We start from the raw sequence: 27,820 nt of genomic DNA, 5'->3' as shown, positions 1-27,820 counted from the left end.
ATGTTTTTAATTTTTTTTTAATAACCCAAAATAGTACAAGTTTTACATAACAATAAAACTTGTATTATTGTGGAGAGACGATGCACAGCATCTGTGAGAGGGCGCTGTATACTTCCCTTTGATTATCCAATGATTTTCACTTCCGGTTGCTGTCTTCGACCAATCAGCGATCGCCGGAAGTCACGTGGTCTCAGGTGGTAGGGCGCCGGAACGTATAATAGGCGACACTACGCTTCTTACCTCATAGCAGATTCTCACCAGGAGCCTTAAAATGATGCTGTGCATCGTCTCTCCACAATAATACAAGTTTTATTGTTATGTAAAACTTGTACTATTATTTGGGATGTGACGATGCACAGCATCTGTGAGAGACGTGTTTATAACTCCTGGTGACCACGCACGACGCTATGTGATCTAAATCAGAATGATTGTATAAACTGATTCTGATACATTCAGATAAATTGATCTGTAAAACCACAAAAAACATGAGTAACATTGTTTTATTTATAAGCAAATTGTTAATTGCTTAATTTTTTAATTCAATTAATAATCGCTCTGCCGGAAGCTGAGCCAAAATAATCTAACTTCAATTATTAGATTTACTTATAATTTGCATACAAACAAATTTTAAAAGATGATCCGTAACTCACTGATAAGCATGGGTAGGAAAGGAAGCTCGCATAACCGTCTAAATAATAAAGCTAGACGTGCTCACTTCTTTTGATAATAATTTAATAACCTGTTTATATAAGTATTGATTATTATTCATGAAGCCCTTGCGTAGCCTCACCTCTAAGTTACACAACAAAATTGTTACCTTTTGTAGCCTGTTTCCGGTGGTCTAGCTAGTTTCTTAATGTAGAACCTAGAAAAACATTTTTCTTAGGATGACACCACCGTCTCTAGAGCGTAATTTTCGACAGGTCACCTGTTTCACCAAAATATTTCTAAACGAAATATGATGTTAGAAGTACGAGCAGGATCGAAATGACAATGAAAATGTCGTCCGGTCTATTGGAAACCATCTCCAGCTCAGACAGCGGGTCGTAGATAGAACCGGCAACCAACTCCATACTTCCTTTTTTTAACAACTATAATAAATTTATAGTAAGTAGACGCGTTCTAGAGTGGACACCACGCCTTGGCAAGCGTAATTAAAGACCGTCTTCCCGATAGATGGGGTGACAATGTCCGCAAGGTGGCGGCAACGGCCGGATGCAGAGAGCCGAAGATAGAGCCCAGCGGCGCGCCATTGGAGAGGCCCACGTCCAGCAGTGGACGAGGACAGGCTGATGATCATGATGATGAAGTAGTTACCCAAGTTAAAAATTACCTTGTAATTGATGCCATTAGTATAACATATTTATAACACTAGAGTATTCAATAGAATGCTCTATAAAATATTATGTACTTAGCCCAATAATATATTCTTATACTGGTCAAACCTTTGAACGCATTTGTAAAATTTAAGACTTGATTTCATTATCACATACTTTGAGTATTACAACTTCACAAAAGCATCAATGAATGCTTACCCGATCCGCAACCAGACCGACAATTCATGATATGAATGTCCTATCTGCTACTTAGGTACAGTTTTGAAGCAAACTGTACTTGATATACGATGCGTTAGAAAATGTGAGTTTATGAGCTCATTAGTTTTTCAACAAAATTCAGGCCGACTAATGATTATATCATTCTTCGAAGTGTAATAAAGGTTATTGATACTACTATACATTTACATATAAAGGTATCAATTTTATAATATTTCAATTATCGCTTCTTAGCTGTATTTTAGAACTAAAATAGTTCACTCTCTTAAATTCGCTTTTAGGAGCAACTTCACAGTGTCAAAATATACGATTTAAATACAGATGCACTCAATTTAAACGTCCGACTTTCCCGGACTTAATGATGTCGTAGACACCAACATGCTCTCTGCCATATTGGAGTTGTGACTACGTGTATACCTCGCTAGCCAGGTTCAGTTTATGTAAAACTCATGGCAATATGCGGCGGAATATCTACGTTACGCACGTGGATATCGCCAAGGTATATATTATGTGACTACCTTTACACAGCCCTCATGTCCCATGAAGACGATTATTTTCATTAGCTTTCCCCAGCTTTGGAACCAAAGTTACAAAAAAACAAATGAAACTTCTTGATAGTCTTTTTGCAATATTATTGTGTATTATACTTTGTCGTATCCAACAACTTAGTAATAAAAGGTTGTCTGTAATTCTCGCATTTCATATTTTGTCATATCTAACAACTTCAGTAATAAGCCGCTCAACTGGCGACTTTAATTTGGTCTTGATTTGCCTTCTGAATTATTTAGCTGCCTTCTTTTCCTCCTTCTCCTGCTTCTTACTCTTGCTAGATGCAAATTTTACTTCTTTTTCCAAATACTAACATCAGTCGCCGTCGCATTTTCTAGCTGGATTCTTTTCTTCTAGCTGGATTATAGATTTCTTCCACTACATCAGCTTCAATTCTGATGGCTACTCGAATGCACCACAGGGATGTACGGTATCTATTATATAGTACGTCAGCTATAAAATACTTTTGCCGCGGCACTCGCGGGGATGTGCACTTACTTGCACGAGGGTAATGCCAAATTAGCCCAAAAAAACTTTCGGCGACTTTTTATAATACTTGAACCCGCTATTTTAGTCAGTTTTTTAATTTAGTTTTGACACATTGCTTCTTTTTATCCATTACTCAACCATCCATATCCTATTGGTTTGCTTTATCAGTTGTAGAACGTGAGTCGAACTATTTTCTATCCTTGCTTTCTCGAACCGCTTGAAAATTCTTATTGGATAAAGCCAGAGACGATATGGAGAATGCTCATTATTAAGTCGAAAAGAGTTTTCAGAGCCCCCAAACCATCTACACCCGTTTCCGATATACCCATAGGCAGCCTCCGTATTTCTTAACACCATGTATACAGGAAGATACGGTTACATTTAAATAAAATTTTTAACAATCATGCAACACCCTTGTACTAAGTTCTGGGCTTGTGTTACCCGTCGGCGGGTTCTCACTCCATACTTCCGATATCCGGTATGCACTGATACTTGACAATTGCTAATGTATTATTAAACGTGCTAGAGTTTCATACTCAACGCATGCTTCTCAATTTTTGATGCATGTACGGTTGACGAAGGTCTAACTGCTTCAAATAATCTTGGAAAAGGATTATTGGTGGCATGGAGGTAAATGGCTAGATGCATTCCCGCGATTAAACCGGGAAGGGCCTACGGAGCCCAAACCATCAGCCACTGCCTCCGATACGCTCAGAGGCAGCCTCCTTATAACTGCCCCCCTCCCGTACAATTGAGAGCATTAAAATAGTACCGAGCTTTTTTAAATTCTAATGTACGGATAAATGCACTTTAAATAGTTGGACATACCTTATGTCAAGTAATAGCCCGAGTCCCTCTTAAGGCAACTAATATAAGGTGACTGGCTAGAACTTTTGCCGAAGAGGCCATACAGAAGATCCCGTGATTGCTAAATACTATGGAGCCCATTGCTAAATGTTATGACGTTCACAGCGATGGCAGTAACCATGAATAAGCAGCAAATCCACAATTCTTTTATCCTCACTCCTCCAGGATTGAGAAAATGAACCTCCGATATTCCGTGTTTGAAACACTTTTCCTGCCAGGAGGCTTTGAAATTGTCTTCGAATCCTTGTGTCTAATTCTTCCGAGTATTCGCCTGCAATTGTCAAAAGAAGCCAAAAGAAAGTCCCACGCAGATTTATCCATTGTTATTCGTTAACTCGCTTAGGATACGCTCCCAGCGATTATAACATTTCAACAACGTTAGTAATTATCCTATTACACATAAATAAAAAAGATTTATCTAAAAATAGACATACTTATATATGTCGCAGAATAAGGTGGTTGGGACCGGAGCTTGTTCCGATCACATTTCTGATTGTCATCGATCGGTGTCACGTCAGAGTGACAGGCAACGCCATCTGGTTTTGACAACTGGCAACTATTAAATAATCCGCTTCCCTGATATATATGAGGAGAACAGATTTTTTTATATATTTGATAACTCGCTCAGGATACGCTCCTAACGAATTTATCGTATTTAAACGAAGGTAGTATATTAATGGATCATACAACTAAGTAAACTCGGTGAAAACCGATTTATTTAGTAAACTCCGTTTACATCGCATGACATTATGCCGAGAGCGTTAAACAAGCGATGAGTCCTCTTGCTATTTGCAATGCCCGTTAGTTGAATAAAATTGGGCCATAACTGCTGAAAATCTGAGATATAACCTTATTGTAGGTTATAACACAGCCGTGTTCGGTAAGCTCAGAATCCACTACAGTATTGGTATATATAATACCAAGCAATAGAACAGTATTACATGCATGTAGAAACTTGTTACACAAGAGATTCAAATGACTCACCCGTTGTCCATTTTGTTACCTTTGAATTTCACAAAAGCAAATTCTCTTGATGAGGATGAACATCTTTGCCTTCCCAGGAGTAGGCCCGATATAGAAATCCGGTTCACGATGTGAAGAAATTCCACCTCCAACACTACACTTACCACAGCACTTTCACTTTTAAACGATGTTACTCTAATGGGAAATAACGACGCTATGAGGTAAGAAGCGTAGTGTCGCCTATTATACGTTCCGGCGCCCTACCACCTGAGACCACGTGACTTCCGGCGATCGCTGATTGGTCGAAGACAGCAACCGGAAGTGAAAATCATTGGATAATCAAAGGGAAGTATACAGCGCCCTCTCACAGATGCTGTGCATCGTCACATCCCAAATAATATAAATATATGGTAGCAAAGACCGTGAATAGTACCTTTTAACTGACTTCAACTACTTTTAATTAAGTAATTTAAATCGAGGCTCAAAAGTTTTCAATTAGTTAGAATTTCTTTAATAAAATCTAATGAATTTGACACGTCCACAGAATTTAAATGCGGAAAGTTTTAACTTGTTCAAGTGAAGGCAGTTAACTAATTTACATTCTACAATTTTCCAAAGTCGACTAAAGAATGGTCAATTACTGTCCTTCGTAACAATTATTTATAAATTAATAGATTTGATATTTTTTGTATAAAATTAATGACTTAAAATATTTTATATTTCGTTAAGAATTAAGATATATTGCGAATTTATTAGTACGGAGTGTCTTAACACTAGGTTCCCTCTGTCCACCCTGCCGTGTGCAATAATAGATTGACAGAATCTATACTAAAAGCAATACTTTACTCAGTTAATCTTTACAGATCTACAACCAGACATTAATAGACTATAAAGAATAAATTATAAGCAAAAAATCATTTTTAGAAAAAGCTTTTATTTAAACGCTTTAAAAAGGAGAAAATAAAATTTGTCTTTTAAATTTTAACTATCAACTCATAACCACATTGTACACAATTTAAATGATCATAAAAGCTTGTCGCGCGATTTACTTGTGTAAATAAACTAGTGCTAATTTAATTATGTAAAATCTGCTAAGTTTCAATTTTTAAAGTTTCAATTTAATTAAATATTGATTAACGCGACAAGCTTTTATGATCATTTAAATTGTGTACAATGAGGTTATGAGTTGATAGTTAACATTTAAAAGACAAATTTTATTTTCTCCTTTTTAAAGCGTTTAAATAAAAGCTTTTTCTAAAAATGATTTTTTGCTTATAATTTATTTTTTACTTTTTAGTTACCACTGGCTAGGTTTCTCACACTAGAGACATGTACCACAATTCCTCTTCTATGGTTAGGAATGCTGTTGGCGACACTAGACCCTTCCCGATTACAGTGGGGGTTCACCAGGGCTCGACTCTTAGTCCGTTCTTATTCAATGTAGTGCAGCCTCCATGGCTGATGATGTGTGACTACGACATAGCACTCATTGACGAGAACCGACTGACGCTGGAGCGTAAAGTGAATCTCTGGAAGGGTACGCTTGAGAACGGCGGTCTTAAACTAAATGTGTCGAAGACCGAGTACATGGCCTGCGGGAGCCCGGACTCGAGCACGATCCTTATAGGTCCTGGGCCAGCCGTTAAGTCAGAAAAGTTCAGGTACCTTGGATCCGTTATGCACGAGTCTGGAGGCATCGATCACGATGTCCATGGCCGGATAACTGCTGCCTGGGCCAAATGGCGGGAGGTCACTGGTGTGGTCTGTGCCCGAAGAAAACCGCCAAGCTCAAGGGATTGATATACAAGAGCATCATACGACCGGTTCTTTTATACGGCAGCGAATGTTGGCCAGCACTATCTCGGTACACTCAGGAGCTTCACGTCACGGAAATGAAGATGCTGAGGTGGATGTGCTCCAAGAGCGCCGCTGGTTTGGCCACGTTACGCGCTGGTCTAAGAACTATGTCGGATGCAAGTACCTTGCTATATCAGTTCCTGGAGTGAGACCTCCTGGACGCCCAAGGAAGCGCTGGTTGGATGTCATGATGCCGGATATGAGAACCAATGGTCTAACCACCGAGGACGCAAAAGACCGTGCAAAGTGGAGTAGGTTGAGTAGGAAGGCAGACCCTGGCAATAGCCGGGATTAGTGCCAGGAGGAAGAAGGTTTCTCACACTAGATGTCATATTATTTTTCTAATTATTCTCGGCAAGCCCTTTCATTTGATACCCGTATTATAGATGTGCATAAATAATAACTATTCCGCCATCTTAGATGTTCCGCCATATTGGATTTAGAAAAACGTCACATTCTTCGAGTTACTCTCAACGAGCCCTTTCAATAGATATCCATATTGTAGAAGTAGACTAAAATTAACTGTTCAGCTATCTTGGATGGTCCGCCATATTGGATTTAGAATGACGTTAGATTATTTTTCGAGTTGCTCTTAATGAGCCCTTTCATTTAATATCCATATTGCAGAATTGCAAAAATAATAACTATTCGTTCATCTTGGATGGTCCCCCATATTGGATTTAGAATGACGTCACATTATTTCCCAAGTTGCTCTCAAGAAGCCCTTTCATTTGATACCCGTAATGTACAAGTGCATCAAAAATAACTATTCTGTTACTTTGGATGGTTCGCCATATTGGATTTAGAATGACGTTACACTATTTTTCCAGTTACTCTCAACAAGCCCTTTCATTTGATACCCATATTATAGAAGTTCATGAAATATAACTATTCTGCCATCCTGGATAGTCCGCCATATTGTATTTAGAATGAAGTCACAAACCTTATCGTGCATTGTCATCCAAACCAATCGTGTATACAAAATTTCAGCTCAATCGTACGAACATACCTTTCATTATATGAAAGCACAAAAAACTTGAATCGTGTCAATTCTATTGGATTTCAAGTGACGTCACATTATTTTTCTAATTGTTCTCGGCAAGATCTTTCATTTGATACCCATATTGCAGAAGTGCATAAATAATAACTATTCCGCCATCTTAGATGTTCCGCCATATTGGATTTAGTATAACGTCACATTATTTTTAGAGTTACGTTCAACGACCCATTTCATTTAATATCTATATTGTAGAAGTAGACCAAATAGATACTCGGCTATCTTCAATATCCTCCTTATGGGATTTAGAATGACATCACATTATTTTTCGAGTTGCTCTCAACGAGTCCTTTCATTTGATACCCATATTGTAGAAGTACATTAAAACTAACAATTCCGCCATCTTGCATGGTCCGCCATATTACATTAAGAATGACGTCACATATTTTATCGTGCATTGTCATCCATAGTAAACGTGTATACAAAATTTCAGCTCAATCGGTTGACGATATCTACTTCAAAATTGAGCTCTAAGATTTCACCCGAACCCACATACATACATTGCAAGTTAAATAAAAGCTTTTAATATATACATAAATCGGGATGCAAATCAGTCCATTTGGTATACAGTGAACTCTGTAGGTACTATTGTAATACTATGCTAATACCTCCGACGCGCACGCTCGGTGACCGCCGCCCGATTAATCTTATTAACAAAGTAAATAGTTGTTTGAAAAAAATTTAATGAGCTCCACGCACACAGCAGGGTAGACAGAGGGAACCTAGTGTTAAGTCATTCCGTTCCCCATTTTCCACCGAATTCTGGGAGCATTTAGTGTTTAGTGACGGAACTTTGTTATGTTACCACAACGAATATGTTAATAAAGTAATAAATTATAATTAATTTCCCTGACTGGGAATCGAACCTACAATCATCGCGTTTACACACTTGTGCCCCTGCACTACGACGGCCTCACTATACATATTTAATAGTATATGAATGCATATATAGCACTTAAACTTGCTAGAAGACATTTCAGACATTTCAATTCTAGAGCAATACAGTAGTTTGTACATAATGTGTGTAATACTTCCTCGCTTACCAGCTGTGACTAGTGACTTGGCTTTAGTTGCGAAGAGAGAGATTTCAAATTTCCCAGGAATTCATACATTTTAAAGAGTAAAAATGGAGTTTAATATGACGTGAGATATAGGTGTTAGACGTAATTACTTATTTCTTTATATATTTATATTATTTTTATATACCTGTACGATATTCTTTGTTTATATTAAAATATATCCGGGAATCCGCTGGATTCAATGGACGCAGGACCGGAGGGAGTGACGAGAATTAGGGGAGGCCTATGTCCAGCAGTGGACGTTGAAAGGCTGATGGATGGATGGATGATTAAAATATATGAGATGGCACCATCATGGCACAGCATCTGAATGTTAATCTACCACTCAACACGCAATGCCTCGAAAATTCGGCGGAAAGTGGGTAACGGAGTGTGTTAACACCCCAGTGTTACGTTAGGGTATCTATCCCTCTGTCTACTCTGCTATATGCGGCTGAAGCTGAAAAAAAGATGTATAAGACATCAGGTTGTATCGTATTTGGGAAGAAAATATCTCATAATTACTATTTCATGAAGGTCATGGGTTCAAATTTGGTAGCAATGTCATTATTAAACAAAATAGACACCGTACTTTTAATATGAAACTAGACGCCGTCTGTTGTTTTTGCAGATTTTGTACCTATGGTGGTTATGTTACCACAAAAAAAACAGTTTATTTTTTTATATTATAAAATGGAAAGCTGTTAAACGTTCGACTTAAAAATATGAAGTAAAAACTGAAGCTGAATCGAGTAACATCAACTAACGATCCACTTACAAAGATTTATAGAGATCGGTGTACCGCAAAAACTACGTACTACGTAGGTCAACCACTGTGGTCTAATGGATATTAATAATAATTATGTGAAAGTATCGCAGGAGTAAAAGCCTGTGAATGTGAACGCTACAGGTTGTTAGTTCGATTTCCATTTGAGGAAATAAAATGGAAATTGAATGTCGAGGCAGAGCGCGGCGAAATCAGCGGAAAAGTAAAAAAATAGTGATAACTATAAATAAGTTAGGAATATTATATTTTTGTCTGTGACTTAGATATTAATTTTTTCTTTGTTTGCCATTGCCATAATTTTTTTAAATATAAATATAGGTCAATATTCTTGACAGACAGACAGACAGACAACAGTGATAAGATCACTCAAGGGTTCCTTTTTTCTTTAAAAGATACGGAACCCTAAAAGTGGCAAAATTATCATGATGGTTTTTACAGCATTTTTTAATATTGTTTGAGAACTCTCTTTAATATTTATTTTAGTCTATTTTTCAGTATTTGTTGTTACAGCGACAACAGAAATATCTATGTGAGAATTTCAACTGTCACTTACCACGGTTCATCAGTGCCAGAGTCTGGTGACAGATGGACAGACAGACAGCGCTGTCTATCTGTCTACTCGTCGTAGTAATAGGGTCTTAGTAATAGGACCATATTAGGGTATCTTTTGGTACAGAGCCCCAAAAATTGACTATTTAAATATCTCTGTCTATATGGAATTAAATGTATGAAATATAAAATTGTAGAGACAAGATGTCGCGTTGAATAAGGACTTGCACTTCGGGATTTTCTAGAATATTTTCGTGACTTTTAAAGTAAATTTTATTTTAAAGATGCGAATATTAAACCTGATATATATATTTTTACTGTATCGCCCTTAAAGTTACATTGCAATAATAATGTGCGTTTTAAATTTCTCGATAACGAAAACATTACAATGCGTGGATGTACCAGCAGGGTAGGCAGAGGGAACCTAGTGTTGTAAGACACCCCGTTTCACATTTTCCGCCGAATCCTGGAGACATTGCGTGTTGAGTGGCGAAACTCAACGTCGCGCATGGCCTCTACACCAGAGCGAAGAAATGAAAATATTGAATATTTTATTTCCTCGAGTAGAAATCGAACCTTTCGAGTTATAATAAAATTATGTATGTAGCAGTAACCACGTCAAATATTTCCAAAACTTCCATCCTATTTTCCGCTTGAGTAACTCGAGTTTTAGGGGAAGTAACGAAAGAGCTTACGTTGCTTCCTAACGTCAAGCTTTTTCCCTTCTAAGTACTTCGTTGTTTTTGAAATGAACTGATTTAATGTTCAGAAACGGTAACATTATATGTCGTCGTTAAAAATAACACGTATAAAAATTGTCTTAAAGAAATATACTGTTTTATTGAAGAATATAATAATGATCAAAAGGTTAGAAAAATATTGTATATGTAAATTGTACTTCAACCGTAGAATATTTTGATGACTTCTTAGTCGTTATCAGATAAATTCTAGTCGAAGTGACATTACTGATATTTTATATTCATTAATAGAAGATTATACTATAAAAGTAACAATAAAAGCAATAAAAGCAATAAAAGTTGTAACAGTTAAATTTATATTCGTCAGAATTTTTTTTATTCACTTTTAAATATTAATCATGAATTCAAATCCCCCTTATTTTCTTTTTGCCACTCTACATACAATTTCACAAATTTGGGTAGATAATGGAAAACGGTGTGCCATAGCATGAGGTTATATCTAGGCAGAGATAACCTAACTGCCCTATTCTGGGGTATGTATACCTTGGGTGTTCGCCTACCCAAGAAAAAGCGTCAAGCTACTAAATACCTGTAAAAGCTATAATGCCCTTTAAATGAAAATAAAACGAAGCGATTCATATAAAATTTTCCAAACTAAATAAATGCGGAGACAGGAACAATTTGTACATTGTTCACGGCTTGTACGTTCAGATGGCTGTCCTCTTGCCGAGCACGTGTTTATTGCAGATAGCAAAGTAACAAGCTTTCATTCTGTCAGGCTATGACTGTGTATTGCATATTACGTTTAAGATTTGAAAAACTAAATATTTTTCTATATTAAAATTCAGTTCATTTTATTCTTCTATAGCAAGTTTCATTTTAGCTATTTCATTCAAGTATTTTTTTCCGCTTCCTGTGGTATCCTAGTGTAGATAGAGGGAACCTCGGAACTTAGTGTTAAGACATTTCCGTTTACCACGTGTTAAGTGGCGAAGCTTAACGCCGCTCTTTTTCCTCGTTACCAGAGCAAGAAAATGAACATATTAGATATATTAATTTTCTCCCGAGTGGGGATCGAATCCAATATAAAAAATAGGTCAAAATATATATGAATAAACTATTTAAATAAATCTCTATTAGAGAAATAAAAAACCACTCACAAAATAGTCACTATCTGTTTGTCCACATTTCGAAAGCAATAATTGAAATTTTAAACTGCTAAATCGATTTTGCTAGGAAATTGGAAATAGGATTTCATAGCGCTAAAACTTTTTACAGTAAGATTTTTTTACTTTCATGCTATATCCTATACATAGCAGGGTATGGGCATTGTGAATCTGGGAACCAGGGAACCTAGTGTACATGGTTGATAAACCGTCATTGGTCTGGATCTGGAATCTGGTTTCAGATCCAAGAGAATAACTAAGCGGTAACTCCTTCAAATATGACTTAATTAGGTGTAGGTAATTTTTTCACTATCAGCTCTCATTAATAAACATCTAATGACCGTGTGGAACATACGTTGTAATTATTCCGTTGCACATACGCCCAATTAACCCTAAATAACTAAACATTCGACACACGCACTTGTGTACGAAAGTCTAGTGCCCTACTTTCCCGTACCTTTTGAACCCAAATGTTTATTTAACTTCCTTTTACGAGTAAATACTGCTAGAATTGAAGATTATCTATTGGGTATTTTTAAGTCTATTAATTGTATTCATTATTAGTAAAATTGAGAATATATACGTTGCTATTTCTTATATTGTTGGAATTTATTAATACAATATGTATAAATAGAAAGAAAATATTTGACTCGACGTGATTATGTCTCATCGACTTTAGATCGAAATTAAGGCGTGATACAGAATATTCTAGTCAAATTATCTAATATAGAAGCATCTGTTAATTCTTCTTCACAATTGCCCAAAATATGCTGCCAATGTTCATGCAGGGCCAGAAAAGTTCCGAAATACCGTTGTTAGATATGGAAACGGAAAGAGAAAGAAGAGAAAATGCTAACTAACGTATAATATTTATCAATAGTTTCTGTTAATATAATAAACATTTGGATTATGTTATCTGATATTGGGTTAGAATATCAGAGTCAGAATGTAGGGCAATCAGCGCCCAAGATATGATAATATTTGTTTCGGAGCTACCGGACCGGATATTACTTCTGAACTCTCGAATGCTGGCGATATGCCATGATCGACAACATTCAATTATGATTTTGTCTTATTTTTGAGGGTATTTGACAGTCTTACGAAGAGATCAATAATATTAGTGAAAATAGAAATTTACAATATTAATTACGATATCTTATTTTAAAGTAATTTCATAAAGATTTTCATTACTTTAATTAAAAAATACCTACTAGTTTTTCCTCTATTTCCTACTCAGCCTATTCGACACGAAATGGGGTTCTGTGAAAATAAAACACTAATTTATGCAATGGATTGTCTAATGAATTCAAAGAAACAAAAATATTTTTTTTAGCCGTCGTTTCACGATAGTACATGGTATGTGAACGTAAACGTGACGGTTATGGGTTCGATTCCTAATCGGGGGAAATGATATATTTCATATTTTCATCTTTTGGCTCTGGTAACTTCAGAATTCGGAAAGTGATAAAGGAAAGTGTCTTAATGGGAACGGATTGTCTTAACGCTGAGTTCCGGATAACCCAACTGACAATAACAACAGGAGATACATCGTGAAATAAAAAAAAAATATTATGTAACCTCAAGAGGATTGAATCACCAAACAATCTATATATATAAAATCGAAAGGTCACTCACTCATCACGAAATCTGAAATTTTGCATAGGAGTTATTTATAGGACATAGGTGCTCGCTAAGACGGAAATTTGCAATATTCGACTCCTAAGGGGTTGTTTTTGGGGTTGAAATTTTGTATGAAACTTAGTTACGACAAATGCTAGGAGTCTCAAATTTTGCATGGACGTCACTTATAGGACGTAATGCTCAAAGAGACAGAAATTAATAATAACGAAGTTCACGCAGGCGAAGCCGCGGGCGGGCCGCTGTATTATATAAATATGTATAGAAATTACTCAACTGCGTCACGATGACGTCACTTACCATATTAAAATATACAACACAGAAATTGAGTGCAGTACGGAAATAATGAAGTAGCAGCGCACAAAGAGCCGGATTCGAGTCGTTACAAACATATTTTCATTTCAGGGGAGACATAAAATAAAATTACTACATAAAGCGCGAGCTGGCGGCCGCGTCCAATTAATTTACGACCGTATTTACCGCTTCAATAGCGTGGTTTATAACTGGTTATTTGGTTTTTTGTCTTTTAGTATATTGTATGTGAATAAGATAATAAATTAAACAAAACAAATTCAAAATATTTTATTGAACCACTAATAAAACAATACGCAATGCCTCCAGAATTCGGCAGGAAGTGGGGAACGGAGTGTCTTAACACGAGGTTCCATCTGCTTATCCTGCTTTATGCGGGATACAGCGTGAACTGATTTTATTAATGAAACAATATATGCCAGGTAAAGGCAGGTAAATATTTTAAAAATAAAATTTGTATATAGGTAGCCACTACATATAATAACACGTTAATTATTTCGTTGTAGGCCGCTGTAGATACTTACGGATTTATACACAAAAAAATCAAATCAGCTTCACGCTCTATCCCGTACTCAGCAGAGTAGGGAGAGGGAACATAGTGCTAAAACACTCCGTTCCCCACTTTTCACCAAATGGAGGCGTTGCGTGTTGAATGGCGGAACTTAACGCCGCAGCACAACTATTAGTTATCTGACACGAAGCCATAGTTAAAAGTTAGTTAATTATAATGAGTGGATTTTATCAGCATTTAATGATGTCATAATAGCCGGATACATATTGAACTAATATCAATCATGCAATTATGTATTAAAAGGAAAATTTAGTAAATGTTCGTTAAAGCAAAATTAATTATAATTTTCCCTGATTAACTTAAATAATTTTTAGCTTAATCAGATAACTAAAATACTTAAAATAAAGGCAAAGATAGAAGTTTGTGAAGAACTTTAAAGGATTATGACTTGGTAAATTTGACCTCTATAAATGAGGTAACTAAATGAGATTATGAATAAGATAAAAAAAAATATCTGTAATAGTATAAGCTTTTTCCCGTATAGCAGCATATACCTAGTGTTAAAACACTCCGTTCCTCACTCTCCTACCTATTTTCGATACATTTAACGTTCTACACATACAAGTTAACGCCGCACCTTGTCTACACGATCAAGAAATGGAAATTTATATAATCTTCTTATAAGTTAGAGTAATGTAGGTGTCAACTCATACATGTCATGTTGTTACGTCTATTGTATTAATGAGTAATTACATGCTAGAATCTGTGATCATCATGTGGCTTCTAGTATATTATCACATCAAGTAACAATTTAATCTATCTATATATCTATTTATAAAAGTAGATGTACCCACTGACTGAATGAAGACGCAAGCACAGCCGTAACCGCTGTGCGTAGAAACGTGAAATTTGGGCAGATGTTTATTTTCATAATGTGGACACCCATTATGAAGGGATTTTGAAAAATTTTAACCCTAAAAGGATGAAATAGGGATAGAGGTTGAAAGTTTGTATTTGTTTGGTTTGTTTGTATATACGCAAATAAGCAGGCGAAGCTGCGCGCGTCCGCTAGTCTTTTTATAAAAGAACAACTTCGTGTGTACATACATACACAGCCATCACACAAGTATTAAATAAACAACGTGAACAAACAACGGTAGTACGGCGCTAGCACGCCACGTAATACCTTATTTAATTAGTTCGTAGCTCGCGGATATCTCAGAATTGACCTAAAGCGACCCAAACTTCTGTAATTAACTTTTTTATAAGCTCTCTTTAAAGGGGCCAAAGAGGTTAAAGCTTGAATGACTTGCAATATTAGCTAAATTTAACAAATTTTTTTTTATTAAAAAGTAAAGATAGGATGAGACATTTTTTTAAATGGGGTCACTAATATATTATTTTTGTTTATAGTTTCTATATAGAGAATCGATTTTTTTAAACTATAAAGGCTATATTTTTTGTTTTTTTTTTTTTTACGCTGCTTCACGCTGTACACCGCATACGGAAAGATATACGAAATTGCAGAAATCATTGTTACTTAGACTTTTTTCATTTTTCTTTTTTTATCTTTTCATTTGTATAGTATGTAGAACATTTTACAGAAGCGAAACAAAAAAAAAAAATTAAAACCTACTTAGTAATATAACGTTTATTTAATCGTGAATTTTGAATGTATAAAGTAAGAAAGCTTTGTAGTTTGCATACAATAAAGAAGACAAGAAAGTTCCTAACACAAAACGGATTAACATAACTTCAGTGAAGTACTGAATTTTAAACAGGAAGACTAAAGAGTTTCAAATTTTCAAGAAATATTCAATAAGTTATCAAGAAAAGTTACAAGAAAACTGGGTAAAAATAGAAAATGTAATACCTAACATATGGCAGATACTTCCTTCTCTTTGTTTCAGCAAAACTCTATAGATTCCAGTTGAAAAAAAAATGTCTGACATGGTTGAATCTACTATAGATGCAATCTCTATTCTGATGATATTTTACTCCGTTCTCTTCTTTTAGCCATTAATAGCAATTTTAGCTACCAATAATACTTTCCATTCACAAGATCGAACCTACAACTATCATCTATTTTATATTTATATATTTTATGTTTCTTTGCAAAAGCACCAATTTGGTCTCCTATGAATGTCATTCATTATTTTCGTATCATTGCTCTTTAAAATCTAAATCTAAAATGGGCAGAAAGTAATTTCTATCGTCAACTTGTATGAAAAACAAAAAATAACGCTCTATAACTAATCTCAAAATTACTTTGTAAATTATAAACTGCCTTACTACTAAAAGTCTTTTAAAAGATCATGAAACCCTTTACTAAGAAGTTGAAGGATTTCATGATCTTTTAAGAGACTTGGAAGAAGATTTTAAACAAATGCTGAAGAAGGTGTCGAAAAATCCACATGAGACATTGTGTTTTATTAGCTCTAAGATTTTAATTATTAAAATTACAAATGACAAAATATGTATTTAGTTTTGACTTATCATTTATCAAAACTATTCCATACAGTACTTCAGCATATAGAAGCAAGCATTAAAGTTACTGGAGCATACTTTATAGGACACCCTGTATATATGTACCATCAGAGCGAACGCTTTTAGATCTAGCATTTGCATGTGGCATATCGGACCTAGAACCAGAATCCAGAACTAATTTTTAGCATAATCCTTTGTCTAAGATTTCATGACTTGTAGATGGCCTTTTGAAACATGAATCTATTAGAGCTGCAGTTTGTCTTCCTTTATGTATTAAAGTTGACGACAACCACTTAGTAGCTTTTGTAACATATTTCTTACTAAATAATCTGACTGGGAACCTGAGAACCTAGTTTTAAGATATTCCGTTCCCGTTAAGACACTACCATTTCTCATTTTCCCCCCCAAATTCCGTAGGCATTGCGTGTTGTGAGGCGGAACTCAACGGTACCAGAGCGAGCAAATAGAAAAATATTTCATATCATTAAGTGGGAATCGAACTAATAACCTGTCGCCCTTACAGTCCCACGCTTGCGCCCCTGCGCCACGAATCGCCTTACATTTTCGACATGACTTGCAAGTTTTCAACCCCTTTCAGTAAATCTGAATTTTGCAAAAAAAAAAAATACAGCATTGCAAGAAACCCCGGTCGGCCACTTAGACACGTTTAGTTCTAGATGAGCGTCCACTTCCATGGATTCTAATAACTTGAAATGCTGACTGTTTCTATATAGGTACGGTCTTTTAATGGTGCTGATTTAAAAAAAAATAAATATACTTATATACGTAAGAGAAAAAAGTGTTCATTAAAAATGGAAGTTACAGTTATTATAATTTAAAATATAGACTTTAGAATATACAAAACATATTTCTATATGAGGATAATAAGTACTTTGAAAACAATAACTAATATGGCGCTAGTGTTGCCGATACGATCCACTCGTGTCTCATGTCTCAAAAAATGGACGTTTCCACTCAATTTTTGAGACATTGCGAGAAGATGATACGCGGCATTGCGGCGGTCAACGCCGCGTATCGTCTTGTTGCCAGACCCTATTAAATTGATTATCTCTAATGACAATTTTAAAAGCAGTCGTAAAAAGTACATACTATTTACACACGTACCTATATGTTTATATTTCGTAACGATCCACCTCTCGAGAGTCGTGCACCAAGCGACGCGAACAAAGCATAACTCTTTCACTTCTTTCAACGTCATCATTCTGTTCATACTTGCTCTTTGGGGAGTCCCCTAGCTTTTAGCTTGATTATATATGATTTTTTGTTGTAATACAATTATATGTTTAAATAATAATTAATGAAAATAAATATGTCAATATAGAAAAACATAATTATGATAGCAACATCTCACAGACACGCAATCTTCCTTTGGAGTCCTCTGTATGCGAGGATCATAAATCGTAATTAGAGAATATTTGTAACATTCTAAATTATTCTCTAATTACTATTTGATAATAATTATAATAGTAATGAGTACATAAATTAGTTACACTACTACTAATAGCTACTCTGAAAAAAATCCCGAAAGAGCCTATCACAGAAACGGCTCGAATGTTTTTTATTATTAAACGATTGTAAGGAGGAGGAATGGGATTGATATATTTTTTTATTTTTGTTACTTACTTACTGACTGATTTTTTAACGTATGCGCATTAGTTCTTAAAAAAAGTATCGTGACATTGGCGAAGTGATTAGTGCTGAACTGGCACGCTCGGATCGCCATAATTAAAGAACAACAACAACAAGAAAGTACTCGATACTTCAAAACATCGATACTTTTGTGTTGATAGTTTTATGAGTAAGTGGCTTAAAAAAAATATTTTGTTATTTTTTACAAAGACGTTACTTGCTAACTGACATTGACGTGCTACATATTTGCATTACGCTCTAAAAAAAGTACTCGATATTTCAAAGTATCGATACTTTTGAGGGTACGATACTTTTTTTTCGATACTACTCATGAGTACAGTATCGATACTTTCTATTCAATACCGTGTCCCTAAAACCACGAAATTACGAAATTACAGGTACCACTTACTGAAACTGTCCATTTCTTAATATGTTATAAAATTCTCATGACTATTTCCGCTAAATATGTAAATGCTTAGATATATCGATTACTATTTGATTAAATCAAAAACCAATTCTGATTTTATAAAAAAAATATTTTACCTCAAAATCTGAATACTAGTTTTCATTTAAGATAAGATAAGATAAAGATAAAAAGTCTTTATTTCACATATACAAGAATTATAATGATTATTTTAGGACATAAAATGCATAAGATTTATGTTTTAATAATTATGTTTATAGTAATAATTAATAAAAGAAAAAAGACATAACATTAACATTATAAGACTCGTTTCTATTTAATTTTTATACGATTTTCTATCAAAATAATTAAACAAATATAAATAATAATGAAAATATTAATAAAAAATGTAAAAGTATGTTCGAGAAGTATTTTAGTTAGTGGCAACTATTACAATGTTTTTAATTATCTGTGTAAGAACAGAACTTAGCCGCGGAACGGCTAAGTTCTGTTGTGTTTACATGATATTGTTTGACTTTAGACGTTGAATAATTATTAAATGTTTTAAATTATTTGGATGTTGTTTAATATTAATTTTATCATTAATCGGATTCCTAAAATCGTGATGAATGTTTCGTGATCGTGATGATGTGATTACTGAGTATTTTTCCCAAATGTGGAACTATTGTGTCAGTATTCGAGTGTACTATCAAAACATACATTCTTTTAAGACATTTCAAACAAATGTTGAGTTTTTAATATTACTTATGATGTAAATATTAGTGGTGGTAAAAGGAGAATGCGACAACGACGATATAAAACTAATGTTAAATGTAAGTACCTATCTATCGTAGTTCAATATCATTTTGTGTGTTAAAAATTTTGAATATAATTTTGTGGGTGGTTCAATAACCATGCAGTATTTCTAAATAATTTCATAATAAAGGAGATATAATAAATTGCCTTAAAGTAGTATTTTATTAAACAATTTTAATAAGAGCTTTGAACGTTGTTTAGATTTATTATTATAAATAGGTAATTGCGTGAAAAAGAACGCGAGATATCGTTTTTTCTCGTTCGGTTATGTTTTGACGAATGAAAAGTAGAAGTTTGGCAACGCTTAGTAGTATTTTTGTAGTAGTATGTGTATGTGTGCGTCACACGAAATACAGATATGGAAAAAAATCGTGAAATGAAAAAAAAATCCTACGTCCAAACTGTTAAGGCATCTTGATAAATTTTTTTAGCTCCGGGTTTGAAATATTTTACCCTATATGCAGTTTCAGTAAAAGAAGCGCTGCCTCTTCCACCCTGTATATTAGAAAATCAGTATATAATGTATACGGATGAAATCACTTAATGATTTCAAGAAAAAAACAAAGAGTGAAGAGAGAGTAGTCACTAAAATATTTTTCTGATATCATTCGGTTAAAACATATAATTATGTTCTACATACAATAATAAACATGGTACATAAAACATATATGAGCAATTTCAAGTATTAAGCCAAAGTATTGTTTGGCGAGCGATGTTTGAATATAAATTTAAATTCCACACAGTGCTTTATATACTGAAGTAGTAAATTTCACGCTCTCAGCTTTTTATATGCAATGTTTAAAACTAACTACTCGTTAGCCACTTTTATATATCGCCTTTACGAGTGTTCATTGAGCTGGAAACATATTATAAATGTTAATATGTTTTAAAATTATGAAATTATTGTATTTTGTATTAATATCCATTATAAAATAGCAATGAACATTTAATGTATTTAAATAAACATTAAGTTGAATTGAAGAGGTAACCTGGGAACCTTGTATTAAGACATCTCGTTCCCATTTTACGTACCTCAATTTCCACTGAATTCCGCCGCGCTTAACCTCGTTACCAGAGAAGAAAACGGTAATCTATATATATAAAAGGACTTGTCCTCACTGACTGAGGTAAGACGCACTCACAGCCGTAACCGCTGATGGTAGAAACGTGGAATTTGGACAAAAGTTTACTTTCGTAATCTGGACGGACATACACTAAGAAGGGATTTTGAAAAATTTTAACCCTAAAGGGGTGAAATAGGGGTTCAAAGTTTGTATGGAAAAAAAATTAAATCGGCACCGATTTTTATAAAATTTGAAATTCAGACTCTTAAACGCATATAATTAAACACATGTTTCATGGTTTTCTAGAATTCACCCCCTAAGAGTGCAAATAAGGGGTTGAAAGTTTGTATGGAAAAATCTTTAAATCGCCACCGACTTTTATAAAATTTGAAATTTAGACTCTTAAAAATATTTCATTGAACACGTGTTTCATGGTTTATTAAAATTCACCTCTTAATAAGCAAGCGAAGCTGCGCGCGTCCGCTAGTATTAAATATTTCATTCCCTGAGTGGGAATCGAACCCACAACCAGCCGCATTTACAATCGCTATGGCAATATATGGCTTCGATTATGTAACTTTTATATAATATTTTTATATGTAATATGGAGCTTTTAAGGAATGAATTATTATTATTCATAAGCCATTTAAGCTCAGCTCCAACCCTCACGCCAACGTCTAAGCTTAGAAATCCATGGTATATTGAAATTTAAACTCCGTTCATTTTGGCATACTTTCAGAGTTATTTCAATTTTCCAATTTTACATATTCGAGTTCGTTTTTTACTGATGAAATATGAAATACTAGTTCATTTAAAAAGTATTACATTTCTATTCTTTTTGTTTATACTATACATAAATAGAATTATAGGGTCTGTCTGTAATTTTAAAATAAATTTTCCAAGTCCATATAGTAATTTAATGATATTAAAATACACATAAACAATTTACCAATATTTATGGGACTTTCACTGGGACATAAAGGTGGGTGTGGAACAACATATAATTTATCAAATATAAAAGAATAATATGTTATTGAATTATTTTTTTAATATAACGTTAAAAGCTAATTCTTTTGTAAAATTATTCCTTACAACTAACGAATTATTCATTTCGTTTCACCACTAACTTAGTTAGTTTAGATATTTTTCTTCAAACGTGCCTGTTTTATACAAGGATGGAGTATATATAACAAAATAAAATTAGAAAAAAATATATATAAGTGTTTTATTTTTTTTTATGGATAGATTCAGTGACATTTATTTGACTTGACCATAACGTGTTGAGTGGCGAAATTCAACCCCGCATTTTACTTCGATATCAGAGCGAAGGAATTAAAATATCAAATATTTAATTTCAAAACACAACCTCTCGCTTTTACAATCACACACCGCGACTGCCCTCATAATATACAGGTAAACAATCTTTAATTATTTAAGGATTAAATTTGAATCCATAACCATCAAAGAAAGGCCCTAAATGGCCCATAATAGCGTGATTTAAGTTAGAAACGATATTTAACAACTCCATTCAAAAGACATGATAGCTATTTCGGTATAAGAAAGTCGCCCTTTCTGCCCTTTGATGGATAGCGTTGGGATGACAATATTTCTTCCGAGTATTTTTAACTTTTAGAAGGGAAGGCGAGGGTGGCAATGTGGAAAGTTCAGAAATCTGAATTTTTATGGCGTTTTTCGCGTCATCGTTATTTTGTTCATAATTTTTTTTTATTCATGAAAATATAACTCAACTAAATATATTGAAATATTAGTAATTAATTTTATATGATTCTTTCTACAACTGCTTGTGGTGCTGGGGCAATAAGTGTGATTGTAAAATCGACTGGTTGTGAGTTCGATCCCAACTCGATGAAATGAATTATTTATTTATATTTTTATTTTTTCGCTCTAATGTCGAGGCAAAGGGCGGCGTTGAGTATCGCCACTCAACACGCAATGCCTCCAGAATTGACCGCAAATTGGGGAACGGAGTGTTCTAACCCTAGGTTCCCTCTGCCTACCCTGCTATGTGCGGGATACAGTGAAGCTAAAAAAAGCTTACTATAAATATTATAATTTGAATTTTTATGCCTTGCTCTTCGTATTTTTTGGCATATAATATTATTATTTCAGGATTACTCCAGCAGCTTTCGGAATTCAATTTCGTATTTTCATTCTGTCAAGTGGTGATAAACATCATATTGAAATCCTTACATTTTTTCCTTTAAATAAAAATGAAGAAGTCTTTGCTTGAAAATTTCAGCAAATAAAATCAACCGGATTTTGTATTTTCATTCATTCCCATATATAAATTTTCATTTAATTTTTATTGTTACATTGTAAATAGAAAACTTGTGCTTGAAAATTACTTAAAAATATTAACAAAAGGATTGAGCGCCTAATCTCATTCATTCATCACATTGAAGTAAGTAAGTAAGAAGGAATGAATTATTTCCATTTCGAAATATTTACATTTAAAACAATTAAAATCTTTATTAAAATACTATTAGACTGGACATTTTCTTTACATAAATCAAATACAATATCGTAAATGAGGTTGCGTAGAGTGCTAGACTTTCAAGTTAGGCTCTGATGAGGCAGGTTCGGTTCAACATGCACTTAAGTAAGCATAATCGTTTGAAAAGCGCCGGGACGTGCAACTGACGGAAAAGATTGATAGGCTCGAGTCGTAGGACAATATTACTGGATGAGATATTTATATCAGCTAATATCTCTTGGTTCCAATAGTTGAAGTGCAGTTGCAAAAAACTAAAGTGAGTGTTTGATTGTACGCGCTAACCTCAGAAACTGCTGGTTCTACACAAAATGTTTCACAAAGCGTTTAACTGAATTGTAGAAACCCAACTTGTCTTGTTACCAGGTTGCCAGAGCGAGTGGGAATCGAACCCACAATCGTCACGCTTACAGTCAGTTACTATGCACTAAGACTTGAGTTTTAAAATGAAATAACATTGTTAACGATTATATAATAAAGTATTGTTAGTTTGCTTAATAAATTAAATAAATAAAGAATGATTCTTATTCTTTCACTTCCAGCGATCTGTTCTCCTCGCCAATGATTCACAGCAGAATCTCCAGGCTCAGGAAATTAATCTTCGTACAAATTGAGACAATAGGAGACTATTAGCAACATTAGGCCGCTTGTACATGTTAGGTATACGTAATTACCTTTTAATTAAATTATGAATTTCTGAATATGAATATGTACGTCGACGCCAGTCGTGGCGCATGGGTCCATGTATGCAATTGTAAGCGCCATAGATTGTGGGTTCGATTCCTACTCGTGGAAATGAAATATTTAATACTTTCATTTCTTCGTTCTGGTAACGGGATCCAACACGCAATACCTCACTATTAGGTTCCCTCTACTAGTCCTGCTATGTGAAGTGGGAAGAGCTAAAAAAATAATGTGGAAAAAAACATACATAACAACTATTTTATACATATGTAAAAATATAATGGCAAATGCCTATTTTGTTTATGTTGTTCTTAATTTTTGTGCTTTCTGGATGTAAATACGGAGGAAAAACCATAATCACATAAGAGTACTATAATATTGTTTTTGTTTAAGAACTTATGGTGGTTATTTTATCCAATGCCATACTTTGTTTATTAAGATCAGCGAAATATACTAATTGAATGTGTTCAAATACATAGTGTGCCTTTAACCATAAATATTTCGTCTGATTTGAACTAGCAATCCCTTAATCGATCATAACAACTGAGCCACGATGGCTCTTATTTTCGTATTATACTTTTCCATTCTCCATTATTTTAATGGTTATTTGTCCCAAAAAAAATCTCTCTAGTAAATGTAGACCGAGCCTAAAACAAACAAGTACTTGCTGGCAAATTTTATGCTTGTAAAATATTTCCAGCCCCGAAATACGATTATAACGGCCGTATTTCATTAATATGATTTAATCGTGGTAAAACAGAATGAATTTTGTATTAAATTCATATTGAATTTGGATTCCTTAGCTGCCTTAGGGATGATCTTAGATAATATTTTCTAATTTTCTCTCTTTATGAAAGAGAAATTGACTGTTATTGGAAAGTGATACTTTTTTATTTGGATTTATTTGTTTTATTTTTTTGTAAATGTAGAGCGAATTACGTTTTTGTTTTATTTTTTTCTAAGTTAAAATTCTTTTCTTACTGTCCTTGTTGTCTAAACATTTTAAATAAATATACATTTATTTATTTAAAAAAAAACTAATAATTCTTAGTATACGCCTATATACTTAAACAAAATCCCAAGCGAATAACAGAAGTAGGATCAAAAACCATTCAAATCTCTCTTAAGTAGACGAATCCTTGGAGAGCAGAAAGGTATTGTTACTTTCATCCTATCATCATAACGTGCTTGATCGCTTTCGAAAAAAAAGGTACCCGATACATTTCCGCTAGCACGAGTTTATAAATATGGCATCAAAGATCGCTAAAGGCATAACAATCTGTATATTTCACGGATTTTCGAATTTCAATGTTCGCGCGAGCGTGAGCCGGCTGGCCCCGTATTACGACAATGACAGCGATTCCATATAATTTTTCTTTTGACTGTGAGATTATTAGATGAGAACTCCTTTTATAATGTCAGAGCCAGTGATTTTTCATATACTTAGTCAAATAAAAGGTGAATGGGGTAAAAATATTTATACTCGTATGTTTTTAGTGTCATCTTTCATTTAGTAAGTATAAAAATTTTTACATAGCTGTAACGAATTGAACCCGCACCTCCAGGAAACCATCCAAGGGCGCTGCTAAGTCTGCTCTCATCAAGCCACGTCGAAATTCTTATACACTTTTGCGTTTTTGAAATTTATACGTTTTCTAAATAAGTATGAAAAACAAACTAAATACCATAGAAAAAAAACTTTTATTTATATTTAAAAAGAATATTTTTTTCTCATAATTTAATTTATGCATTCTTATTGTATTTACAACTTATTTACTGTACAATATATATAAACATGATAAGTTACTTGCAAGTCAGTTGTTCCCTAACAAGTCGTCTGTTTGCCTTCATTACGCGGAACGCTGCCTTGTGATCGATGAAACCCAACGCTGTTCTCTGTCTTTAAATAAACATCAAAGACAATATGTGAATATTATTTAGAACAAAACAAAATTGGACCAATTTATATAAGTATATTTGTTAAATTCCATTCTACTAGTATCATAAATTGGAAAGTATGTGAGGATGAATGTTAGTCTCACTTTCACTTAAAAACTACTGAAGGGATTAAGATGAAACTTTATAGTAATATAGCTTATACAAAAGAATAACACATAAACTACGATTTTTTTAAATAATAACATTAAGCGGGTAAAGCCGCGTTTGGGTCTGTAGTATTTTATAAATACAAAAATATTATTTTTTGTTTTTAATTATAATTTATTTTCTCCACATTTTTCCTTTCATTAAGCTTAGTTCCTGCCTTTTTTAAGCCTAATTAAAATTTAAAAAAATAATCCTACATTTATTTAAAACACCAAAACGCAGATATTTAAGACAAACAAAGCGAAATTGAAAAAGAGGGGATTATACAAAATAGGCACTTTGCAGAAGTAGGAAGTCATTAGTGTGTTTGTAAATATTAATTTTCCCAAACAGTACAAATAATGAGTATTGCCATACCAGAAGCATCTCTAATTTTGCACGGGAAGGAGCTTACTATATATTTATATATAAGACGTTTTATATGCAGATGAGATTTTAAACGTTGTATGAATTAGTTATACCAAATATGTGAGTTTGTGGCGAGGTCGTTATAGCGCAGTGGAACAGGATCTAACTGTAAATGTTATAGTTGCAAGTTCAATTCCTGTTTAGGAGAATGAATTATTTTCCTTTCCTCGCTCTGGAAACGGTGGTGACGTTGAGTTCACACTCAACACTCAACGGAACTAAATGGCGGAACGTTATAGCACAGTGGAACAGGATCTAACTGTAAATGTTATAGTTGCAAGTTCAATTCCTGCTTAGGAGAATGAATTATTTTCCTTTCCTCACTCTGGAAACGGTGGTGACGTTGAGTTCACACTCAACACTCAACGCAACTGAATGTGAAAAGTGGAGAAATATCTTAAAGCGAACAGAAATGTTTTAACACTAGGTTCCCTCTGCTTCTCTGCTATGTGCGGGATAAAAAAAAACCTGTGGTCAACATTATAATGTTAAAATTAAACCAAAATTGAGCCGACGTTGGTTTAACCGCTGTTAATTTTTTAATGGCGGTTACTGCTATTATTAAACAACTAACGCCAGAATTGGTAAACCCTGTTATTAACTTAATGAAAGGTATTTCGGAGTAATTATCTTAATTACAGCTGTAAAAACTGGGTTATGTATCGATGATGGTGACTATTAAATATTAGTACCTCTAGTGTGGTTTTTTAAGTTGTCAGGATTTAATTATTTGTTTATTCACTATAAATGATTTTAATTATATTTATTTCAGCTTCATGCTGTATCCCGCACATAGCAGGATAGGCAGAGGGAACCTGGGTACCTCTTGTTAAGAAACTCCGTATCCATTAAAACTCATCTATTCTTGACTTTTCACCGAATTATAGAGACTTTTCGGTTTGAGTGGCGGAACTCAACGTCACGCTGTGCTTTGTTACCGAAGTACCGTTTTTTTTGTCAACTGGAAATCGAACCTACAACCCTGCCGCGTTTTACAGTCGCACGCGACGACAGACCTCACTTATTTCAATTAGATATACGTTAAATATTTATACAATTTTAATTACATACAAGTAAGAGCACTGAAGGAAAAAGCTATAGAAAGAAAAATTCTACCTTCAAATATATGTATTTATGAACATATACATTTCTGACTTTGCATAAATTTAAAAAGCTTAAAAAGTATTCTGTATATTATACATATTTATATTAAAAGTACTTCAACGGTCCCTAGGGAAAGTATTGAAAGTGAAAAATTGCAAATTTCTTGTAGATATAGTTGTTTTGAAGTAATAAGAGTTTTCAATCACATACTTTTTAAAAAAAACGTATTTTATTGCAATTTTGAAGAAAATCTAATTAAAACTACTCTTTTATCTTTATTAAGCAATTAAAATATCTGCAATTTTTCACTTTCGATACTTTACCTGGAAACCATCGAGTTTACCGGTACATTTGTAAATGGTATCGGTGTATACAGAAAACTAGTAAATATTTCATTTTAACAGAATTTTTACGTTTCACCTAACGTCCACTCAAGTCTGGCAATTTGCCAACGCCCAATCCAAAGCAACGCGTTAAACCAGTGGTGTTACATAAAAATGTTAGCAAATACTTGCCCTATATACGCGCTAAA

This window comes from Heliconius melpomene, chromosome 16, assembly GCF_056956725.1.
Source record: "Heliconius melpomene rosina isolate 202511_hmr_F chromosome 16, ASM5695672v1, whole genome shotgun sequence".
NCBI classification, from domain to species: domain Eukaryota; kingdom Metazoa; phylum Arthropoda; class Insecta; order Lepidoptera; family Nymphalidae; genus Heliconius; species Heliconius melpomene.
Note: the sequence above shows the minus strand (reverse complement) of the source record.